The sequence below is a fragment of the Lolium perenne genome, chromosome 1, assembly GCF_019359855.2.
Source record: "Lolium perenne isolate Kyuss_39 chromosome 1, Kyuss_2.0, whole genome shotgun sequence".
In the NCBI taxonomy this organism is placed as follows: Eukaryota; Viridiplantae; Streptophyta; class Magnoliopsida; order Poales; family Poaceae; genus Lolium; species Lolium perenne.
The window spans coordinates 223,028,013-223,045,843 of record NC_067244.2 but is presented as its reverse complement, the minus strand read 5'-3'; the positions used below and the strand labels follow the sequence as shown (position 1 = coordinate 223,045,843).

Below are 17,831 nucleotides of genomic sequence, written 5' to 3'. Positions count from 1 at the left end.
CTTGCAATGTTGATGCAGCCTGCTGCTGTGTCTGTCAGCTAAGACGATTCACTTATATGGTTTCTTTTCGTCTCTGATTGGACAGGGGTTACCTGTTAATATCAGAACATTATGATATTTTGGTATTCCCAGATGGTTAACCAACCTGTTGCATACTCCTACGTGCAATTTTGTTTCAAAAAGAGATAATGCAGTAGTACAACTTTGAAATACGCTCCGTGGAGTATACAGCCCAATGCATTTGAAGATTTCAGCAACCTTTTGCTGTAAAATTTACACATTTTGCCTAACGCTAAGGAACAAATATGATAGTCCCCCTCCTCTTTGCGTCGTGGCTTCTTCTGTACCTCCTCCAGATACGAGTGCTTTTCTTTTGGCATTCATTTGCTCCTCTAGCCCTTCACCCTCAAGTCCTCAACTGCTAGGTTACCTAAGAGAGTTCAACGATCCTTCAGGACATGGATAGCAGCGTTATATGCTTTCACGTTTGTCTCCCCAATCCTAACATTTCCATAGCCGGAAGGTAAGCTGTGAATGCCTGGAGCTGAATGGCTTTTATTAGCCCCCGGTTTTTCTGGGTCCATCTCTTCATGGTGTATGTACTTTGACGGGATCTCTTTGAGAGAAGTCCAATTTACCCCCCTAAACTCGTCTCAAAGTTCAGATTACAATCCTCAACTTTACTTTGGTTCAATTTTCAACCCTGAATTCTATAAACCGTTCAGAATTGGACCTTCTACCCTTTTTTGACATGTATTGAACTGGTTTTTCTCGCCAGTTAGCAGTTTTTCTTCCTATATACTGTGCCAACTCATCAACATACAACATACACAGTACAAGAAAAACCAGCTTAATACAATTTAAGGTATGATTTTGAACCGTTTTTAGAATTCAGGGTTGAAAGTTGAACCAAAGTAAAATTGAGGGTCGTAAGCTAAACTTTGAGACAAGTTTAGGGGGGTAAATTGAACTTCTCTCTATCTCTTTCACCCTCCTCTCCACCAGAACCTATCACGCAAATACAGACATGTTAACTACTTCGTCCGTTCCATAATGGAAGCTGTATTAGCAGACTATGTTAGTTTGCTAAGGCGGCCTATGTTATGAAACAGAGTGATATATGACAGTCAAAATGTTTATAGAAAATACACCACATATTCAATCAACGAGTTCAGTGAAGGGAAACTTTAAGGCATGACAAATTGGCAACACAACATGCCCATATGTTCATACATGCCACACTCGCAGGAGTAATAATCATCTGTAGCAAGTACCTCATGTACCACTTAACACCAATTCTCCTCCGGATCGCTGTCAATATACCTTGCTACATACCTCTCTCTTCCGCAGAAATCTCATCAACATCATAGTATCCCGAGTAAAAAAGCGCTTCCACAAATTTCCCAAACATGTTCCTAGTGTAGATCTTTGCTGCGTGCTTCTTTGCATCGCACCACACCTCCCTTGTTAACATAAAAAAACAATTTATTACATGTCAACATAGGAATAACACATTATACACCTTACAAAAAGATGACTGGTTTTTCATATATTTTCCTGGACTTACAAGCCGCATCTCTTCTCATGAAAACTCACTTTGACTGTTTTGTGATAACATGCATCGCTGATCCCGGGGGCCATAAGACTTCAGCATATCGAAAAAAAATGTGATCGGCGCTTTCGCTCCGCGTGCTTATCATCTGTGCCCAGAAGGCCAGAACGTCCCACTGAAATAGGGCTTTGCTCACTTTTTTCCCGTCTTTCTTCTCAACACCGTAGTTATCTACTACCGCCATTCTAGAATAAGGGTCTCATTTTTATTTGTATCTGATTCAATTCACTAGCACACCGTCCTTTCCCCTCGGGTCGCCTCGCGCGGGCGGCTCCAGGGGCGTCCAAACCCTAGGTAGGGAACCACCCAAATTTCCCCCCTCCCCTGGCCGCTGCCGCCGCCGGAGCTGGCGGTGGCGGCCGTGCCCGGCCGTCGAAGGCGGCGGGCGAGAGCTGCGCGCCCGACGGATCCCCTACGCGCGGAGGCGGGACGTCACCCGGCGGCGCTGGTGGTGGGTGTGTCCGGCGGCGCGTCCCGGCGGCGCCGCCGGCGCACGGCCGGGGCGTGGAGGTGCGGAGGAGGAGTTTCTCAGCGAGGTGGGCAACAAGCTGCGGCATGGAGCGTCGGCGCGAGCTGGTGGCGGCGGCGCGAGCCCAAGGAGGTCATGGCGGCGGCGGGAGGCTCGGCCGAGAGGAGTCCAGGCGAGCGAGAGGCCAGCCGCGACGGTGAGGGCGCGCTCGGCTGCCCCCGGTGGCGTCCGGCAGGGAGGCCGGAGGAGTGGGTGCGGGCATGGAGCGTCGGCGCGAGCTGGAGGCGGCGGCGCGATCCCAAGGTGGTCGTGGCGGCGGCGGGGAGGCTCGGCCAGGAGGAGTCCAGGCGAGCAGAGGCCGGCCGCCTGACGGTGCGAGCGCGCGGCGGCTGCCCCCAGTGGCGACCGGCGGGGAGGCCGGAGGAGTGGGCGCGGGCCCGATCTGGGTTTCTGCGGGTCCAATCTGGGCTTGCAGGCCCGGATCTGGCTGGTGGCAGGAGTTGCTGCTGAGGGCAGTCTGCCTGAGTTGGCGACAGCCTCGGCGGGCGGTTCTGGCCCGTGCCGGTGGAGAGGGAGGTTGCCTCTCCCTTGCTGAGTCGGAGTTGGAGGTGGAAGATGGACCATGTCCTCGGCCGTGTGGTGTGTCGGAGTCCACAGATCTGCGACAACTTCGGGGAGGAGCTGCGGTGATGGCGGTGCGAGGCTTCTTGGACGGCGTGGTCCAACCCTCGGAGGTGCGGGATGCGCGATGGCACGGATGAAAATCCCGCCCGATCTTGGTCGGGCCGGCGGCGACGGCACCCACGGGTGTCGTTTTTTCCTCGTTGGAGGCGCCGCCGAGGAGCTTCGACATCGTCTGCGCTCTCTCGTGGTGTTGGTGTTGTCTCCGGGCGAAAGCCTAGATTCGGAGTTGGATCGGCGTGATAGCGGCGTCCTCGGCGTCGTTCCTCTGTTGGGAGTATCGCGTTTGGAGACAAGGTTGGAGGTCCTAGGTTGCGCTCCTCCGGTGCTCGCCGCTGGCCAAGGCTGTTCTTCTGGGGCGCTATGGACACCATAGTCGACGTGTCCTTGATCAGGCTTCCTGGGTTTGTCCGAGTCCCGCCGTCTATCTCTTCAGATGGTGCGTCGACAAGGAGAGGCTCTGGAGGGTCTGTTCTTTGGAAGCGTTCGATGTTGGTCGTGACACGGCTTTGTAGTTTAGCTTAGGTCAGGCTCCTCTATGTTTTGTTGTTGTTGTGTCTGTGGCGGAGTGGAGTGTGTGTGCTACGCTCGTTGTTTGCAGCGAGTTGTAGTCTTCTTGTATGCTTTTTTCTGCCTTCTATAAAGATATGGTACGCCGTTGGCGTACTCGCGAATTTTTTTTTTTATTTGTATCTAGATGCATTTTAAATATAGATACATCCATATCTACGAAAAGTTGAGACACTTATTTTAGAACGGAGTGAGTAGCAATCTGCCTCCAAGACTCCACGGATTTCTCCTGCGTTAGCATTTGGTTTACTATCTTGTGAAACTCTATTTTGAACATGCTGTTTTTCCAGTACAGAGCACCCATTCTATCTTTTGCTTTTCGCAGGACATGCCACAACAACTGTGGGTAGTACCAGGCAACACGTTCGCAATAGTCTCTTCCACTGGGTCCGCGAGAAACCTCATCCAAGGGACGAAAAGGTTATCCTCCGATAATGTAACCCGGCTCTCATATTTGAGAGGCGTATGGATAAAAAAGCTAAACTACCAGTCTTAGCATAACACATGGACAAAACGCTACATTGATAGATTCACCCAATAAACTATAACCCCGACCCAAGCAAGTCTAACCTAGATAAGCGAAGTATCACAGTACGACTGGATGCTACATGAGTACACCGAGCGGTGAGGACAAGGAAAATCAAGGGGCTAATAGTTTTGATGGGATTCCCAGCACATCCCATTCCCATCAAATCACTATATGTGTTGTCTGGTTCCACTTAAGGTTTACTACCACCGCCCTGTCAATCAAGCCTTCAGCTGAGTGCCCACGAACTTCTCAGATATCTTTGACTTAATATTCTGTTGTTCCGCTTTTGCTGGTTTTCATGGAGAAAGCTTGTAATTTACAGGTGAATCATGCTTCCTTGACCATTGACATAAGTAGAAACACATGGCTCAACCACTGGAGTCTCCCGGGCTTCAGTGTATCCCCAATCATTTAGTGCTTCATCGGTCACCAGTTATGTTGTTTATTGCGTGAAGCATTTATTTTATACGTAAAAAGAAGTTCCGGTGGTCAAATATTCTCAAGGGTGTCAATATAAAAATTGCTAGAAAATAAAAAGTGAAGTAAATTAACATGATATACCCTTAAAATGTACAAAAATTCAAGTTCAAATTTAATATACAGTGAAAACAAAAAGTCTATTGTGAACAATACTTTGGATATTGTTCATCAAACTATCCAATTCCTTATTTCTCAGTATTTTTGGAATTCATGTTTGCATTTTGTATCATGGTACATGCTCTAGAAAATTCTGCACTTGATTGCTATTTGTCTGTTGTACAGTGTGATTCCAAGTATTGGGACGTCTCTTAAATAAAATGACGTCTAAGAGCATCTCTAGCACAGCCCTTATTCTTCCGAACCGAAAAAAGTGAATTCAGTCTCCCGAAAAACAAAAAAGCGAGCGGTTTTTAGCGTGGCGCAGAACAACACCCGTATTCGGAACCGGAAAACGTCAATTTCAAAATTTGCCGGTAAAGTGATCATCGCAAATAAGCAGTAGAACTGAAATTCAAACATATTTAGGCATAATTTGATAGATACGATCTATAGATACATTGCATTTGAGGTGGTAGCCACGACCACCTCCAAAACTAAACTAATTTCGCCGGCGGCGAGCTACTATGCGCGCCGCGGAAGACTTCGCCGTCGTCGGCCTACTCGGAGTCGAGGTCGAAAACCTCCTGCTTCACGCGGCGGACGACTGCCTCCTTCTGCGTGGCCTCGTACTCGCGCACGGTACGGCTTCTGCTTCCTCACGGTGGAAGCGCGCGCGCCTCGGCGGCGGAGATGATGACCACCTGCTGCACCGCCTTCGCCTCCTCGTCGTCGTTGAGGACGAAGTCCCCGGACTGTAGCTGGAGGGTGCGCACCGGCACCTCCTCCTCCGGCACCTCATCGTCACTGCTGTCCGAGGCGGGCCACCACAGCGCACAGCCGGACGCGGCCGAGGACGACCCCTCGCTGCTATTTGCATAGCGCGCGAGCTTCCCCGGCGGCGTCAGACCCCAGTTGGTCCAGCGCCGCGCGCTCCGCTTCTGAGCGCCTTCGCTGCGGTGGGGGGGGGGGGGGGGGGCGGTGGAGAGTTGCTCCCGCCAATCCGCCCGCGTTCCTTGCCTCCGCTGTTCGCCCCGGCCATGCGGTCACGGTGGTGGTGGAAAGAGAGGAGAAGCGGCGGCGGTGGCTCCGCGATTGCTCGCCGAAAGTCCAACCGTGAGGGCGGCGGAGTGGGAGGACGCGGCTGAGGGAGTAGGTTCCAAAACCCTACTCCCCTCCGCGACCTGTATATATACGGGTCGACGATCCAGTATCTCGGACCCCCGAACTTCCGATACGGGCCGATCCACCGATTCAGGTGCTGTTCTGCACCACTTTCGGCCCGAACCCGTAAATTCGCCGGAAAAATTCAGTTCCGACGGAATTTACGGATCTGTTAGAGATGCTCTAAGCATCGACACAGGCCGCCACCGTTTTGGGCCTAGCTGCAACCTTATTTCCATTAGCACCGCTCTCTGTCTTCTACGCCAGACCTCTCTGTCCGTGAAGGATTAGGAGAGTAGGAGTGGGATGGCAGCGTTGCCTCACCGCGATTCTAGTGTGCAGGTCAAGCTTCGTCATGACTACTCTCTCCTGCCTGCGGACGATTTTGCGTCGCTTGCTCTGTCTCTAGACTCTCTACGAAGGGAGGATGCTGGGGAGAAGGCGGTGCCTCAGCTGTGCCCCAATGGTGTTCGATGAAATGGCCGCTCCAACGAGATCAGTGTACCGTTCCCCATTGTATGAATGCGACTAGAAACTAGTAAGCAGTAACACATAAAATTATTGTTGCCTGTCTGCTGAGTAAATTGAAGTACCCTGATCTTTCCGTGGTGCGCTTTCAGGACCAGTCTAGATCAGCGTGGAATCGTACACACAATAGGTGGAATAATTCACACCTCTGATGGTCAGATAGCGATAATTTTCAGCACGTGCCCTTTCTCTGTTGACAATAAGAAGTTAGCCTATCTGCAACATCCAGCTATTTTTTTTTGAAAGTAGAACTTGTATTCATCACATAGTAGCAAGGAAACAACAACCAAACGCTAAGAAATACAAGAACACTATGAACGGATACAGGAAGAGAGAACCCTGAGGTCCAACACCATCTTCAACCTCCCGCCAAGGACCAGCAACTCCACCAGCGCGCACGCCCGCGAAGAAAACGTCGATGACGAACCCTGGAAGCGGAGGAACTCCTCGCCAGAAGGCTTTGACGAGCCGCAGTAGCCACCAATTCCGGAGAAGAGGATCTGCTACGCACTGAAGGAACATCGGCCGGCGACACACGCCAAGCTCAAACCACTTCCGATCTGATCCAGAGCAACCAGATCCCACCACCACATGCCTCAACACAACCTCGGCAGCAACTCTCCCCCGAAGATCCGCATGAACAGAGCTCCTATACAGGCGGCAGCAACCACCGACGACAGCCGCCGGAATCACACCGCACCACCCCCAGACCCTCAACGACGGGGCCAGAGCCCACCCCGCATCGACGAAGGAAGGGACGAGGGACAAAAGCTCCAGGAGCCGGTCATCGTCTCCGCCACGGTGAGCCGACCAAGAGCACCTAACCTCCACAGCCTCCCCGGCGTCGCCGCCGGAACGGGGAAAGGAGGGGGAGAACCTACTCCACCGAAGCCACGCCATCGCCACCGTCTTCGACGACGTCGCCAGGAGACACACCCCTAGACTACCTAGGACCTATACACGCACGACGAGAACCAGGGCTCCCCTCCACCTCCCGGCGCCGAACGGCGGCCGGAGGCAGAGGGGAGCGACGGAATCGCCGGCGAGACTCGACGCGCTGGAGTCGCCTCCTTATCCGCCTCTCTCCACTGTTCACGAGAGGGGAAACACCAGCAGTCTGCAATTTCCTCCCGCCTCCTATCTCTATTGGAGTCTTGGACTCCGGGATTAGTGACTAATTAGCGCTCTAAGATTGGGGGAGTCCAAGATGGAGCTTGCCATATCTGCAGCAGCTGAGCTCGTGAGCCGATTCATCTCCTTCCTCGCCAACAATTTTTTTTGTTTTTCGATAATGGACGCTTTATTACTTAATCAACTAATTACATCCGGCCTCTGTATAACCAGAATGCACACAACCATTCGAGTTTTAGATATCATAAAATTAAAACAACAAAGGCGAATTACATATCAATCATGAGCAAATGTAAAATGCCTAAGATGATACTGAAGATCCAATCCGTAGATTATGTAGGGAAAAGTATCCCTCACCGTATCTTCCAACCGTGTACAGACCTCCGTAAAGAGGTCTCGGTCTTCCACTCTCTGCAGCGCAGACCACGCACGGAGAATAGCGGTGCATCTGTAAATAACCTGCAAAAGGGAACAATTTGTATCATTATTTTTTTTGTCATTTCTACATAGCCATAGCGACCATATAATGACAAGCGCTCCCACCCTAATAAGCGTTCTAAACCTGTGATCAATACCATGAAGCCAATTCCCAAAGATATTGGTTACACTGGTCGGAGGATACAAATCCGAAGCTACTTGGATGCATGCCCATATAGATCTAGCAAAGCGGCAGTGGAAGAACAAGTGTTTAATTGTCTCATTGTGATGACAAAATACACATTTAGTACTCCCATGCCAATTGTGTTTCACAAGATTATCTTTGGTTAGGATAACCCCTCGACGTAGATGCCACCCAATTTTTTTAAATTTTAGCGGTATTTTCATCTTCCAGATCTTCTTGTTCTTATCAACTGGTATGTCAGGTTAGATAATTGCATTGTATAACGAACTTACCGTGAACTTCCCATTCGAATGTAAGTTCCAACGAAATTCGTCCGGCCCTTGGGATAACTGAATGGATTCCAAACGAAGAAGTAAGGCATTCCATGCATTAAGCCTCTGTCCGTATAAATCTCGCCTAAATGTCACAGCTGGTGGTGAGGTCGCCATTACTAGAGCAATGGTATCAATTTTGCGACGAAAAATGCTATATAACGCTGGATATTGTTCAGAGAGAGAGGTCTATTCCCTAACCAAGAATCCTCCCAGAATAATTTCTTCATTGCCATTAGGCCGGCCCAGAAGTGCGAGTCCCCTAGTTTCCATATGATTTAGGATAACGCTTTCTCGTCAATGTACTTTCTCTTGAGTAGGTTCTGCCATACACCGTCTTCAGTAAGTAGCTTGAAAAAAGCCATTTACTTAGTAAGGCCAAGTTCTTGACCGCAAGGTCGTGAACACGCAATCCCCCATATCCTTGGGACGACATACAACATTCCACTTAATCAGTCGATATTTCTTTTTCTCGCTATCCCCTTGCCAAAAAAATCTCGAACGATAATAATCGAGCTTGTGTAAAACACCTTTCGGCAAAAGGAAGAACGATATCATATATAGTACCATATTGGAAAGTACTAAATTAATGAGTACCAGTCTTCCTCCCAGAGATAACACCTTACCCTTCCAACTACTTAGACACTTCTGAAGTCTCTCCTCCACTAGTTTCCATTCAACAATTGTTAATCTCCGATAATGAATCGGGATTCCAAAATAATTGATAGGAAACTGGCCTTGCCCACAACCAAATAGTTCCGTATAATCGGCAACTGAGTCCTGGGCTTCGCCGAAGTAGAACAATTTACTTTTATGAAAATTAATTTTGAGACCCGATAGTTGCTCAAAAGCGGCCAAGATTAGCTTCAAATTCCGAGCTTTGTCAAGGTCATGTTCCATAAATAAAATTGTATTTTCAGCGTATTGAAGAATTGATAACCCCCCATCAACCAGATGCGGGATCACCCCTTCAATAAGGCCACCAGACTTGGCACATTCGATCAGGATGGCGAGCATATTAGCCACTATGTTATACAAAAGTGGTGATAGAGGATCCCCTTGGCGCAAACCTTTTCTAGTCTAGAAGAAGTGTCCCGTGTCATCATTAACACGGATCGCAACACTTACTCCAGATACGAAATCATTGATCAAAGCACACCACTTAGGTGAAAACCTTTCATCCTGAGTGTCTGATGAAGAAAATACCACTTTACTTTATCATACGCCTTCTCGAAATCCAACTTTAAAATAACCTCATTCAACTTTTTGGTGTGTAGCTCATGCACCATTTCATGTAGGACTACTACCCCATCCAGGATATTACGTCCTTGCATAAAAGCAGTATGCGATGGCCTCACCACCTAATCGACCAATGTGTTTAGTTTAATGGTGGCCACTTTCGTGAAAATCTTGAAACTCATGTTTAAGAGACAGATTGGTCTATACTGCTGAATCCGTTCTGCCTCTTTACCCTTAGGTAACAAAATAACCTCACCGAAATTTAGACGAAACAACTCCAACTGTCCAGCATGTAAAACACAAAATATTTGCAACAAGTTCGTTTTAAGAGTATCCCAAAAAGTCTGGTAAAACTCAGCTGGGAAACCATCTGGACCCGGTGCTTTTATTATGCTCCATTTGAAAATAGCTTTATTCACTTCGTCCTCGGAATATGGAGCCGTTAATATAGCATTCTCCTCCGGAGATACTTGGGGTATGTCAGCTATTTGAGATTCATCCGGTGGACCAAATAGCGTTTTATAATAATTCGTAATGTAGGATTTGAGCTGATCATGACCCTCAATTAACCCCTCATCCTGTACTAAAGATTGAATACGTTTTCTCCTGTGACGGCCATTGGCAATCCCATGAAAATATCTCGTATTTGAATCTCCTTCTAGGATGAATTGAGCTTTTGAGCGCTGATACCATTTCAATTCCTCTTCTCTGAGAAGACCCGCCAACTGAGTATTAGATTGGCTTTTTAGCTCTATCTCCATGCTCGTTAGCGGGTGAACCTCCGCATATGCCTCCAACTCATCAATTATGGTGGTCAAGACTATTCACACCACACGCTACTCGGAAGAGAAGCACGTTGAGAGGCTGCAGCAACTGCTTCTAAGAGCCCACACGGTCGTCGAGGAGGCGGACGGGCGATACATCACCAACTTTAGGATGCCGGCACAGCTCAAAATGCTCGCAGAAGCCATGTACCGAGGCTACTGGACACTAGGGGCGTTCAGGTATAGGTCACTTCAAGAGACTGCAATGGAGGAGGAACAGGTTAGCTACTCATCGAGGGTTGCTCCGGTGCTCCCCCCTAAATGTAAGTTGAAGAGTCATAGTTAGTTTTTTCCATGTGTTAGGTTCGCCGAAACCCATATCCAACCCTATGTGTATTGATACAGACGCCGCGTAAGAAGAAAAAAGAGGTCACGTGATCAGTTAACGATCTCATCTGTCTAAGTACCACTCCACATCGTGCATACTTTGTTTTGAAATCGTAGATACGTACAAAAAAGAGGTACGACACGACGCGGGACATACAGGCTGTACAGATCTGTACGGACGGTGGACCTACACTAAAATTATGATTTTACCCCCGCTTACAAACAAGTATGAAAAGATCTCCACCGTTGTTGTGTCTGACGCTTCCTGATTTCTCCCAGGGGAGGAGCACCGGAGCAGAAGTGCTACTCATCCCCTAAACGTTTTTGCACGGTTCATGGCAGTGCTAGAAAGAACAAGGCCACGTACCTTGTCAACTTGCAAGATGTGTTGGAGAGCTTAGAGTGTGTAGTTACTAGCATGACGGAGTTTGTTGTTCTTTTGGGTGGATCGACCGTATGCTGCGGCGACCATATGACACATATCTTTACAATGATGACATCATGTTCGTACGCCACTTCTGCTCCGGTGCTCCTCCCCTGGAATTTTTTTGGCGCGTCAAACACAACAACGGTGGAGATTTTCCCATACATGTTCGTAAGCGGGGGCACGATCGTAATTTCATTGTATGTCCATCGTCCGTACAACCCTATATAGACCCTTATGGCACGTGTTGTGTTGTACCTCGTTTTTGTACGTATCTACGGTCACATGCGTGTGCCGAAATATAAAAGTCCTATAAAGATCTTGCTCACGTGACCTTTTTTTTTCTTACACGATATACACATATTGTATCAATACAGATGAGTATACATGCGCTGAATATGAGTTTCGGCGGATCCAACACATGGAAAAATAACTAACTATGGCCCTCCAACTTCATTTAGGGGGGGAGCACCGGAGCAGCCCTCGTTCGTACGCCACTCCGAAAAGCAGAAGCTCATGAACTTCATGTTGCAGCACAACTCTCCTGGTGGTGCACCGGCTGTCCTCTCAATCTTCGGTGCTCGCGGGGTCGGGAAGAGGACCCTGGTCGCCCATGTATGCAAGGATGAGAGGGTCAGCTCACACTTCTCTTCAATTTTGCACCTGAATGGAGATTCGTTTCGTACAATCGCAGACCATGGTAGTATCTTGTCAGGGAAGATATTGGTAGTTGTTGAGCTTGTTTCCGATGTTGATGAGGATAGCTGGGCCAAGTTCTGTTCAACCGTGGTAACCATGGAGGGTGGAAGCAAGGTGATCATCCTCAGCAGGCTTATAAGTTCAGAGAAACTTGGAACCGTGAAGCCAATCTTTCTCGACCCCGGCCATTACGAGGAGTTCAGCTACCTCTTCAAGACACTCGCGTTTGGGAGCGTGGACCCGGTAGAATACCCGCCGCTAGCACGGATAGCAGACGAAATGACCAGAGAGTTGCAGTTGGATTGGTCCCTCGTTGCTGCAATTTGCTCAAAGACGTAATGCGAAGGAATTTGAATCACCATTTCTGGCTCTGCATGTTGAGAAGGATGAGAACAATAGTTGAGAGGAACTTCGCCTTTGGGGAGCACCCGAAGTTCCTTGTACAGAGATGCCATCAGGTAGATGTTTCAGACTTATTGCATCCTACTTCTCCACTCCGCATCATATCCTCTTGCACCAGCAGAACTGAAATTACTGAGGAAAGGGAATTGCTACAGAAGGTGAGGATCAGTGATCTGGTGGTGGATCCTGGAGTAAGGCCACAAGGGGATTTCAATGTGGTTTCGTGGGAATCGCGGGTGCCACCATACACTTCATTTGTTCATTTTGTTCCAAGTGGTGCTCCAGGTGTGCTGGAAGATACTCATCTGTCTCGGCGGAAGCGTCCAGCAGTGCTTTTGTAAGGCCTTTGGATTCAAAGGATTTCTGTATGGATTTTCCAGAGTTAGAATCTTTATTTGTCCACCCGTTTGTAGATAGACAAAGTTTTATATATGGACACAGTTTCCAGAATGGATCTTTAACCGTCATCTGAATACATACATGTCGACAGAAGTAATAAAATTTATATTACTACTACTATTATACATACATGAGGGAGGGAGTACGAAAAAAATATTATTATCAAAACTTCAGTATGTTTTCTTGAGTGTGTTGCATTTTAGTTTACGAGTTTCTTCACTAAATACATGGTTAGTCGAATCAAAGATAATTTGATTCCTATATATTAGACGTGCTAACAGACACAAATACTACTACTATAGACACAATCACACAAGGACACAAGCACACAGCCAATGGAAAAGGATTCTCGAAAAAGAAATCGACTAAGACACTGAAAATCTCAAATGCCTGAGACATAGGGGAACCCCAAATAAAATTGGAGCTGTGTTACGGTGATTGGGTGGCAGTACTACCGGTCTAATTTATTGTGATCGTCCGATCTGACCACTTAACAAAAAATTTAAATTACCATAATCAGGGCTATTGTGGTAATTTCCTTGGCCTAACCCACCCGCACGACTGATGGCTTGCGAGCACAACCCGAGTCCACGATCTCAGTTTAGTGCCGCCGCAATCCACTGCTCCGTACCACGGTGCTCTCAGGACGCACCACCGACGCCGCTGCTCGTTGGACGCACCGCCGCCGCCGCTCGCCGGATGCGCAGCTAGCCGAATCAGACCTCTGCCTCCGCACTCCATTCCTACACCGCCCCCACCTCATCAAGGAGCTTGGCCGCCTCGCCTAGCAGGTCGCCAGCCTTGCCTGCTCGCCCGCGTCCTCCGAGAGTCGCCTTGCCCAGGATCTAACACTTCTTGACAGGTGCACGAGCACGACACTGGCACCGCTCAGGCTCTCCCAGTCCAACCCCCCCGTGCCGGCGTCGTCCTGCACTCCACCGCCATCTCTGCGTCGGTCATATCTACGTGGCAGTGCAGAGCACCTCAAAACACAACTAAGGTAAAATGAGCACAACCTAGTTTCTTTGATGACCAGGTCCGCAATTTCCTTGTGCTATGCATGCAATGGAAATATCATTTGAAAACTGAGAATTAACTGAAATTTAATCATAGCAAAGCATAGGAAATATCACAAGTAAAGCCTGCAAATCACTAGGAGAAACCAATCGAGTTTCTTGCCCTCTCCCTAACTTAGGGTAAACTATTGGATTAGGAGTAGCAAGACACCCTTCTCTAAAATGTGATTGCTTACTGTTTTTTATCAGAGAATATGTAAAAAATTCAAAGAACTGAACAGTGGCGGAGCTAGGCAAGAAGTGCTGGGGGCGAAATGTAAAATCTCTAAGTTTGGGGGGGGGGGGGGGGGGGGGCAAAAGGTTAAAAAAATCCCATTTAAGCCTATCCCAAAAAAAAAAATCTTCAGAGAATGGTCAAAAGTTGGGGGGGCCACTGCCCCCCCTGACATGCACATAGCTCCGCCAGTGGAACTGAACCCTCTGACTTATATCATAATGAGGTGTTTATGCAACAATTTTTGTGCAACATTTGTCCTTATCATCTGAAGCATACGCAACTACATAAATTGCTCCAGATTCTTATAATCCTCTTTAGATGATCAATTAGGAGATGCATAGTGAATATCAAGTGTAGTTCTGAAATATTCTTGTAATAAAATTGATGTTTCCAAGTTCGTACATACCACGACTTGCTGAGCAAATCGAAGACTCACTCACCGTGATTTATGTGTGGTGCATGAAAAGACCAGCTAAGGTGCACTTTCAGGACCAGTCTAGACTCTAGATCAGCATGGAATGTAAATAATGATATTCTTCAGCACGTCCCTTTCCCTGTTGTATATGAAAAGCCACTCTGTGTGCAACATACAGCCATTCAGGAGCTAGGCAGCAAGCACTAGCAGTCTGAAATTTCTTCCTGCCTTCTCAGGTGGAAACAAATATTGATATTTTTCAGCATGTGCACTTCCCTGTCGGCAATAAGAAGTCATTCTGTCCAACATCCGGCTATTGACGTTTTAGGCATGAAACATCTGCAGTCTGCAATTTCCTCCTTTTTTTCGAAATGGGGATTCCCCAGCCTCTGCATCAATTGATGCATACGGCTTCCTTTATTAAAAAAATAGTCATAACAACCAGAATTCAATATGAAAACTTATTACATCTCATGGATCACTCAAAGTTTCTACAAAAATGTCCTCCTGCCTTTGGACTCCCTGGCTAGTTAGAACTCTGAGATAATCAGATTGAAGGTATTGAAGATGGAGTTTCTCATATCTGCACATACAAACTAGAAGAGCTAGGAAGTCATGTGTTGCCATTTACTTTCCGCTATAAGTAACTAAACTACGAGTGTTACCACAACACATGGACAAAACACAACATAGTACTAGTATAAACTACTCCTGTACAATATGGTCTCCAATGAGTGCACAAGGCAAGTAGGGCACAAGAAATCAAGGGCCTTATAGTTTCGACGGCATTCCCGATGCATCATATTCCCATAATATCACATTGTGTTGTGTGGTTCCACTTACGGTTTATTACCACCACCCTCTCAACCATGCCTCGATTTCTTCTCAAGTATCTCTGCATCAATATTCTATTGTTCCACATTGTGTTGGTTTCATGGAGAAAGCTTGCTATTTATAGACGCACCACAAGTCAACCATTGACATATATAGAAACACATGGCTCAACCACTCGAGTCTCTGAACTTGAGTGCTTCATCAGTCAGCAATTGTTTATTGCGTGAAACATATATTCATACATTAAGGATTCCAGTGCTCCAACTTTCTTGGGGGTGTCAATATAATTTCTTTTTACAAAATATAAAAATTGAAGCAAAGTAACATGATATACACAAATTTGATATACAAATAATACAAAATTCTCTTGTGAACAATACTTTGGATAATGTTAACACTAACTTTTTTTTTTCTGTTTTTTCTTTTCAAACATATGGTGCCATTATTGAATGTAGCAGCAAAATCAAATCACCGAACAACAACATTATGTAACATAAGAATATCATGTAACATAAAAGTAATAACATCATCCATGTTATTATTGAATTTAACTAGATAGATAGAGTAGCACATTATTAACGACATACTAGCTGGTTACCATAGTAGCTAACTACCTCAGATAGCTACTCCACGGGGTAATGTACAACGAGCCCGTCAGCATATCTCGGGTCATGGTATTCATCATCAAAAAATTATGATGAGTTATCTCGGGACTTTTAGTAGAAGTAAATTTTGTGAAAAGCATTGCCAAGTGTCGTGGGGATGAGGCCTGGCAGGCTCAAGTCAACAAGTCAACAGAAGGTAGTCAACATGAAAGAATCAAAAGAAGAGAGATGATCGTCGACAGTTGGAGCGGGCAAGGAGAAGCTATCCCTCGTCCGAACGCGCAAAGTTCACACCCACATCCCATTATGCAAGGATGGGGCACTTTGGAGCCTGTCCTCCATGCCCTCCATGCCGTGACATGACGTATGCCGCATAGGTAACCACACCGCCGACCACGGCCTGTAAGCTGGCACTTTGGGTGCACAGTGCCGCCAACCCTGTGACGTCTAGCTCCTGTAGTGACAGGATATGGCAGCCGATAGGGCCCCATATGGGACCCTAGTAGCTCGCAGGACACGGGCTACACGGGTTTGCCCTTTCTCTCTCTTTTAGTATCGTGTACCCTTGTGGCCTATATTAACACGTAATCTGATGGTAGACAAACCAAATCGGTTCCATATAATCATAATATGGTATCACAACCTCCTCTTTCGTGACATCCTCAACAACCACGAGAAAAAAAGAACCAGATAGAGGAAAAGAAAATAGGACCAGTTAGATCGATGGCCTCCTCCTCCGCAAATGTGGGGAGCACCCTCGGGAATCCACCGGCAGAGAAGCTCACCAACCACCTCTTCTGGAAGGCCCAGGTCATGCGTCTCTTTGCGGTGCCTGCATGCTCGACATCATCGATGGGAAGGAGTCGGCACCGTCGGAGAATATCACCACCGAGAAGGATGGCAAGGCAACATAGGCGCCCAACCTGGCGTACGGTACATGACTCACGAGAGATCAACATGTGCTGAGCTACCTAATCAGCGCATTGTCGCCAGAAATCTTCGCACTGGTTGTCGGCATGGAGCTCGCCACGGATGTATGGGACCTCGTGAATGCCATGTTTATGTCAAGGTCAAAGGCCAAAGTCACACATCTTTGTGGGGCGCTCTCCAACACAAAGAAGTTGTACATGAATGCTGAACGAATTAGTCGCCAAGATGAAGGGCTTCACCACCGAGCTCATCGCCGCCGGCCACTCCATCGACGATGATGAGCTCCGCGACCTCATCTCGACTTCCTCGATGAGGAGTACGATAGTGTGTTTGCCTCGTTCAGCGCAATGGAGAATTGTACGGTGAGTGATATTCATGATTTAATACGAGCTTCTGATATGCAAAAAATGCTCTCCAGTGGTGATCCTAAGGGATTCGAGTCCTCCATGAATTCTGCAAGCCGTGGCCACCGCAACTACAAGAAAAAGTATCATGGTTGCCTTCACAATCGTGAAGAAAATAGATGGAGGTATGGTGGAGGTCGCCCCCGCGACCGTGAAGAAGATAGGTGGTGGTGGTGGCCACCTCCCTTCACAAGGAGAACATGGGTACAGATGTTGACGCGGTGGAGGACCACCTCAAATCCGCGACGACGTCGTGTGTCAAATATGCAAGAAAGAAGGACATGCCGCATCGACATGTTGGTGGAGCTATGCGGACAACCACATCAACAATGCGAGAGGTCAATTCTTCCCACGGTGCAGATACCAATTGGTATTACGACACCGGGGCAACTGACCACATCACCAGCAACCTCGAGAAATTGATGATTCGTGATCAATATCATGGCAAAGATAAGATCCACACGACAAATGGTGAAGGTCTGCATATTAGTCATATTGGTTATCCAGCTATTCAAACCCCGAATCGTGATCTTCATCTCAAGAATATCCTACATGTTCCTAATGCGACTAAAAATCTTCTTTCTGTTCATAAACTTACTATTGATAATGATGCCTTCCTTGAATTTCCCCCTTGGTATTTTTTTATTAAGGATTGAGTCACAAAGAGAAATCTTCTTAAGGGATGGTGTGTAGGTGGTCTCTATCCCATCGTGTCATTATCATCGCCTTCCATGCCCAAGCAAGTTTGCATCGTCACCAAGCCTACTACTGAGAGGTGGCCATCCATCAAATCTTGTCGTTCAACAAGTCTTAAATAAATTTTGTATCCCGTATTCCATACTT

At 47.4% G+C, this 17,831-nt stretch overlaps 1 pseudogene; it reads left to right on the top strand.

The window, feature by feature from the left end:
- The first annotated feature begins 6,415 nt into the window (after window positions 1-6,415).
- On the top strand, window positions 6,416-12,449 carry LOC127338666 (uncharacterized; annotated as a pseudogene).
- The last annotated feature ends 5,382 nt before the right edge of the window (window positions 12,450-17,831 follow it).